General features: G+C 49.0%; 1 protein-coding gene across 2 annotated transcripts in view; it reads right to left on the bottom strand.

Moving 5' to 3' along the window:
- ANXA11 (annexin A11) overlaps window positions 1-3,998 on the bottom strand; it is a 45,008-nt gene extending 41,010 nt beyond the window's left edge. For both annotated transcript variants that reach the window (XM_011355326.2, XM_023527951.1), the window contains exon 1: window positions 3,755-3,998. The gene's annotated coding sequence lies outside the window, so the exon portion shown is untranslated. The remainder of the gene's footprint in view (window positions 1-3,754) is intronic.
- Between the last annotated feature and the right edge of the window lie 2,434 nt (window positions 3,999-6,432).

The raw sequence follows: 6,432 nt of genomic DNA, 5'->3' as shown, positions 1-6,432 counted from the left end.
GGTTCTCATCCTGTGTCCTATGTCTCAAGGGCAAGCTGGGGGACAACCTAGGGTGGGTGGGGGTGGCTCCTGCATTTGTACACACAGCCTGGGGCTAGGGAAACAGTGGGTACTCACTAATGCTGAGTTCAAGAGAAACAAGCCTTGTCACCCACTTCCTAAAAATAACTGTGACCTTTTAGGTGGACACAACAAGCTCACATCTGCTATCACCAGCTCCCCCACATACATACCCTTTTCCCCCAGAGATGCCACTCCCTGGGCTTAATCTGCCATATGCTCCCTCCACCTCCCTGTTAATGAACTTTGAGCTTCTCCTCTCTCCCCTCAGATTGCTCTCATCTCACTGACCTTCAAGCCAGTCTCTCCCCATGCTCCAGCTCCAAGAGGCTGGGGACGCCTGACTTCCTTCTCAATTTCAGGAGTGATCCCTCCCTTCTGTTCTGCTAAAGCCGTGGTAAATTCAGGAGCACAAGCCTCAACCCCCAAGCCATAGACCAGTATCTGTCGGTGGCCCGTCAGAAACTGGACCGCACAGCAGGAGGTGAGCAACAGGCAGGCAGACAAGAAAAGCTTCATCTGTATTTGCAGCTGCTCCCTAGCACTAGCATCACTGCCTCAGCTCCACCTCAGATCATCAGGCATTAGATGCCCATAGGAGCACCAGTCCCTGGTGACAAAAAGGCTGGGGACCGCTGCCCTAGAAGACCAGACACTAAGGAATCAGAGATAGACGTCAACCATCTGCACATGCCACCCCCAGCTTCAAGGTTCCTTGCAGTAATGCACCCAAGATATCACCATTGTCATCACCAGCCCCAACTTATCTCAAACACTTTTGTAAACATCCTCTCACCGGATTCTGCAAATAATCATTTGATGTAGGCATTTTACCATCCAGAACATTGGGAGCCTGTGTGGCTACATGGTTTGTCCTGACTTCTTGGTTGCCCTCATTCATTAAGTTCTCACATCGGTGAAGCACAGTCAGCGGTGGTTCAAGTCATCGTTCAGGCTGTACTGTTAGGATCCTCCCAAACAGAAACCACTAGGTAACACTGGACCTTTATTCCACAGCATACATGGGTCAGAGTCAGTAGGCCGAAAGTGGCATTGTTTTGTTGGTTATTAGAAAGTGCCACTGAATTTCAATAACTCTTTTTAAAAATGCAAATTCTCAACAAGGAAACTTTAGTTTCTTCCTTTCCTCTAAGAGCTTTCCTATCTAGATACAACTCAAATTCCTGATATTCTGGGGCAGTGAGATGAGAGGGTGTTGTAGGGAGAAAAAAAAACAAAAAAAACTGAGAAACTCGAGTGTGTTTCTTTGGCTATGACTGTGAGGTACACTCATACAGACTCTCCCCCAAGTGTCCCCATAGGACCAAGTGCCAGGAACTGCTTCAGGTTTACAAGGAGAAAAGATGGCAGCTAAGTGGAGGAAAGAAGGAGGAAGAGCTCCAGAAAGGCCCTGGGGCCTCTAACATCCAGCACTCAGCACAGATTGTTTTCACACTCATCTCCTGCCCACAGTGGCTTCGCTCCGCCCCCCATTTTGCAGTAAATTCTCAAAAAGAACCCACACTACCCTATTCTGACTCAATTCTCACTCCTTCATCTCATACTACCCATCCTCCCCCAAATCACGTGACCAAGGCATCACTAATCTATCTTGGCCTTCTAGAAACAGGAATCCAGAAAGGGCCCTGTCATCCTTGCCCCAGCTACCTAAACGAGTCAAAGGGCCTACTATTTGGCCTCTCAGTCAGCTCCTACTCCCACTTCTCAGTCTGGAATCATTTCCATCTCAAGGTCTAATATTTTAACAAAAGAGAAACCTTACTTCCCTGGCCTCTTTCACTCAACTAGCATCTGCTGAGCACTCGCATTAGGCAAGGCCCATCCTGGGTACAGTGAGATGAGTAACAAACAGTCCCCACCCTCTGGAGACAAAGGACAGAACAGAGATAAGACACGTGGCCATACAAATACTATACAAAGCTAGTACTGAGAAGTAGGTCAGTGCCAAAGGAGTGGAGAAAGAGAGCTGCATGGGCTCACAGCATGTCTTGTCCTTTCCTGCTGGGAGCAGGCACTGGCTGGGATGGTTCCCAGGAGGGTGGTGAATAATGGGTAGAAATGAAGGAGAGGGCATTCCAGGAGGGTGGAAGAACATGAGCTAAGACAGAGGGACAGGTCAGAAGGGCAGTTTAACTCGCTAGACCTTCGGCTCCATGAAGGAAGTGATAGCAATACATTATTATCTTTGACACTCACAAATATTGTTACCAGGGTCTGCTGTAAGCTTATGTCTAATCTGAGTGATATCCACCTGGGACACATAGGTGTGGTATAACAGTCACCACTTGTTCAGTTCAGTGCCTGAGCTATATGGTTGTGAAATATATTAACTCATTTAATCCTTACAATCATCCTGTGAGGGAGGTATTGTTATGACCCTCATTTTAAAGAGGAGGAAACCAAAGGCAGGGAGACTAGTAAGAGATAAGATTAGGGAGGGATGAGGAGCCCAAGGTGACACCCAATGTTTGTTGATCTGGCACCTCGCCTTGCCTCTCTAATTGGGGAATACCTTGCAGCTTTAAAAGTGCCTTGAGGGAAGGTACCTGTTAATCCTGGAATTCCCAACAATTGACTGAAGCAAGAAATGAAGGACCTTAATGAGAGCCAGTTAGGGGTGAGCAAGGTAACATGCCCTGCCTGTCCAGCTTCCAGACTTAGCCTGGCCCTTCCCTGCAATGTTTGTTCCTGTTGTGTGGGCAGGGCAGAGGATCTGCCCCTCATGCCACTACTGTGCCTGGGTCAGGGCAACAGGGAACAAACTGAAGGGCTAGGAGAGAGAACAGGGTTTATCCTAAAACACCCATCTCCACAGAAAGGTCACTGATTAGAGAGGCAGGGACAAAAATGTCCCTGACAGACTGTTCCCCCTTGGGTTAGCATTGGCTAGCTTAACTTCTCTAGATGAGGAACCTCACAACTCTCCTTTAAGACAACAGAGAGCTTCTACCTTGTTAGGTCTTCAGAGGGCTGAGCTGGGACCCCAAGGGAGAAAAACGTCCAAGAATTCTTCCCTGAAATTGTCGCCAAAGTGAAAAAGGGGTAAAGGCAGAGAAGGTAAACACAGAGGTGAACACAGCACCCGGGATGAACCCCGCATTCCTTCAAATAAAGTGCCTTACAATGAACTCCCACAGTAGCAGTTTCCACGAATTTGTGCCCTTCCAGTTCTGGAAGAAAGTTCGTACAGGAAGTCTCCTCTACTAGCTCTCCTTAGTGTAAGCCTTTCCCGGAAAGGCACACACACGCTCGAAAACTCAGCTGTGTCAGAGGGGACAGGGCCACCAGCCACACCAGCCACACCAGCCAGTCGTCTTCTGGTCGCAGGATCACCCGGTCCCAGGGCGGCCCAAGCCTGCTGAGCCCTTGACCCCGGCCACTCGGCGCAATTATGTGGCCCTGACCAGGCGGTGCGGGTGGGGGTGGGGGGGTCCCACCGGGAGGGCAGTCCCCTCCACTGATCGAGCTGATGATGCCGATGCAGCCCGTCCAGGCCCGGCCTGGCCCGGCCCGACACCCGCACCCTCTCCCCTCCACCCTTGCTGTGCCAACCAGGAAGCCGCAGGGCCGAGCCAGGAGGAGGGCGGGGTAGTCCTGGGTCTCACCGCCGCGCCCATGGTGCGCCGCCGCCGCCCAGTCCCGTGCCCTAGGCCGGCCGGGGACCCTCACTCACCTGGCCTCGGGTCACGGAGCTGGGGGGCCGCGTGGGGCGAAAGGGGACGCGGGCAGTAGCGGCTCTCTCCGCAGGCGTCCCAAGCGCGGCGCCTTGGGTCGGCCTGGAGTTCGGTCCGGCTCCGGCTTTGGGGGCACTCAGGGCACTGGGAGAACTCCGGACCCGCGGGCTCCGCAGCAGTCAGGGAGGGGCGGGAGGAGGAGCCAGACGCGTGGAAAACTCTCCAGGCGCTGCCGCGGAAACGCACCCCGGGGCGGAGCCGCTGGTTCTAGGGCGGGACCAGGGGACTGACGACGATGGTTTGCGAGCCGTTCCGCCGCCAGGTGAGAGCCTTCCTTGCCCACTGGGCGAGGAACCCTCTCCTGGAGCCATAGGAAGGAAGCCGCTGACCCTGCTCCTCCCGGCTGGGAGTTCCCCGAGGTCAGCGTGGAGCTCCTTTTTTCCCCCCTCCCTTCTATGATGGGTTCCGCTAGTGCTATACTCTAGGGGAGGGGATTCCCAAAACCCCTCCAGGCCAGTGTACCATTGTTCATGACTCTCTTTAAAGAAAACTTTCTACATTAAAAAGATCACCCAATAGTACCGGAAATGAGGTGATGAGAGGAGCTTTATAGTGGAGAAATCTGGCAAACAGTCTCAGCCAGGTGATCAAGGTCATCATCAAGAGTGATAAATCGACAATGCTAGTATATACCAGTATGGTCTTCCAAGATTACATAATCCCAGTCTAATAAGAAAAACATGAGACAAATCTTAGTTGAGGAATATTCTACAAAATACCTAATCAGTACTCCTCATAACCATGGAAGTTATCAAAACAAGGCAAGTCTGAGACATACTCTGTCTCAGCCAAGACACGCCTAAGGAGATACGAAAACTAAATATAATATGTTATCCAGGATGGGCTCCTGGGAAATAGACATTTTATCCTATGATAAAATATTTTTTTAAAACTGAGATTCACTCTTCAGTCCCCTAACCCACTTTTTAGGTGCGCCCTTCCAGATCTTTCCTTCTGCAACAAACTCTGTGTTGTGTGTGTGCATAGTCATGTAGATATGTTACCAGGGAGTGAGGGTTCTGTTCCTTTCTCTACATGTTGTCCAGGTTCTTGATGTCTTGAACAAAGAATTGAACAAGACACCTAAGTGCAGCAGCAAAAGAATAGCTTTATTTGAAGGGAGATTACGTAAGCAACAGTACACTTCCAGACGTGGAAGCGGCTGGAAAACAAGAAGGGTGACTCATGGGCCTAGTAACAAAACCTTTGGGGTTTTTATCCCTGCTTAACTGTGGGTGGTTACTTTTCTTAGAGGAGTGGGCTTCCCTGATTGACAACTAAGATTGACAGGACTCAGTGACTCATCATTTACTTTCTGCACATGTTCATTCCCAGAATTCAGTCTGTTAAATGATATTAATGAACTCTGGGGCTTGTGCATTATATTATAATGATGGCATAATGAAGCTCAAGTGAGTTGGGGGTCCTTGGTCATTATGGTCTCCATAATGGTGCGAGTGACTGTCTTAAACTGGTACCTAATTCTCTGCCTACCTGTTTCTTTGTGGAAGTTACTTTTTAGCCTAAAAATGCCTTTTGGCTTACTTAATTGTGGGCAGACGGTGAGGGCCTTTTTTAGAACAGGATGGCCTCAGCATTTTGTAGGGGACCCAAAACCCCCTATCTTTCCTGCCTAAATTTTTTCTAAGAGCCATGAACCCCTTCTTATTAGTGTGGATGTTGAAGGACATGAAGTCTCTTCTTCTATATCTGCTTCCTGCTGATATAGGAGGGGTGCCCACCCAGCCCCTCTGCTGCCTCACCTCTCTGCTGAAGAGGGTCGTAATCCTTGCCTACTGGGGTTTCATGGAGCTCTTTTCCTGTCTCAGTCACAATGGAGTCTCAAGTTCTCCTGCCAAAGGATGTATCCCACCAAAATGCGGCCCTGTCCCTAGAAAAGAAGAAAAGAAGATGTAAACTAGTTATTTAAATCACATATCTATTAATTTTCTTAGTATTGATTTTCTTATTAAGTGGAAAGAATAAGCTTAGTAAGGGGAGACAGACTAGGTTAATACATTACTCGAAGAAAGAAAGCCCTGGGTTAAGGGTTCCTTCCTCCCTACAACTACAATGGCCCTGCCTGACCTAAGGTGATTTCTGCTTACAATGGACTGAGAAGAATGCTAAGCTTCAGTGATTCTTAATCAATAACCAGAGGGCCTGAGTCAATAACCTGAGGACCCGAGCTACTTAATCAATAACCTGAGTTACAAGTTTCAGAGTAATTACCCGAGTTTGAAGGCGAGGGGCTTTTTCCCAGGGAAAGGAAAGAAAGCGATTAAAAATTCTGTGGGCACATTTTATAAATGATGGCCGATATCAGATATAGTGTTTACAAAGCAGCTTTGCAATATTTTTCTGTGACTTGCCTTTTTACTCACTATACCTTGGAGGGTCTTTCCATGCAAGTGCACCTGGTTCAATTTGGTTTTTCCTAAGAATTGCACAGTATGCGCCATTGTACGTGTCACTATTTTTTATCACCTAGCGCCTTTCCAAAGGACATTTAGGATATTACCTATTTGTGGCTGTAAACAAACAACGCTGCTGGTCCTGTTTGCCTTTTAAAAGCTCAAGGAGCTGGAGGGTCTTGCCTCTGCTTTGCCTGGTGGTG

The sequence above is a fragment of the Pteropus vampyrus genome, unplaced genomic scaffold (assembly GCF_000151845.1).
Source record: "Pteropus vampyrus isolate Shadow unplaced genomic scaffold, Pvam_2.0 Scaffold20, whole genome shotgun sequence".
In the NCBI taxonomy this organism is placed as follows: domain Eukaryota; kingdom Metazoa; phylum Chordata; class Mammalia; order Chiroptera; family Pteropodidae; genus Pteropus; species Pteropus vampyrus.
Note: the sequence above shows the minus strand (reverse complement) of the source record. Positions and strands in the feature narration are given on the sequence as shown.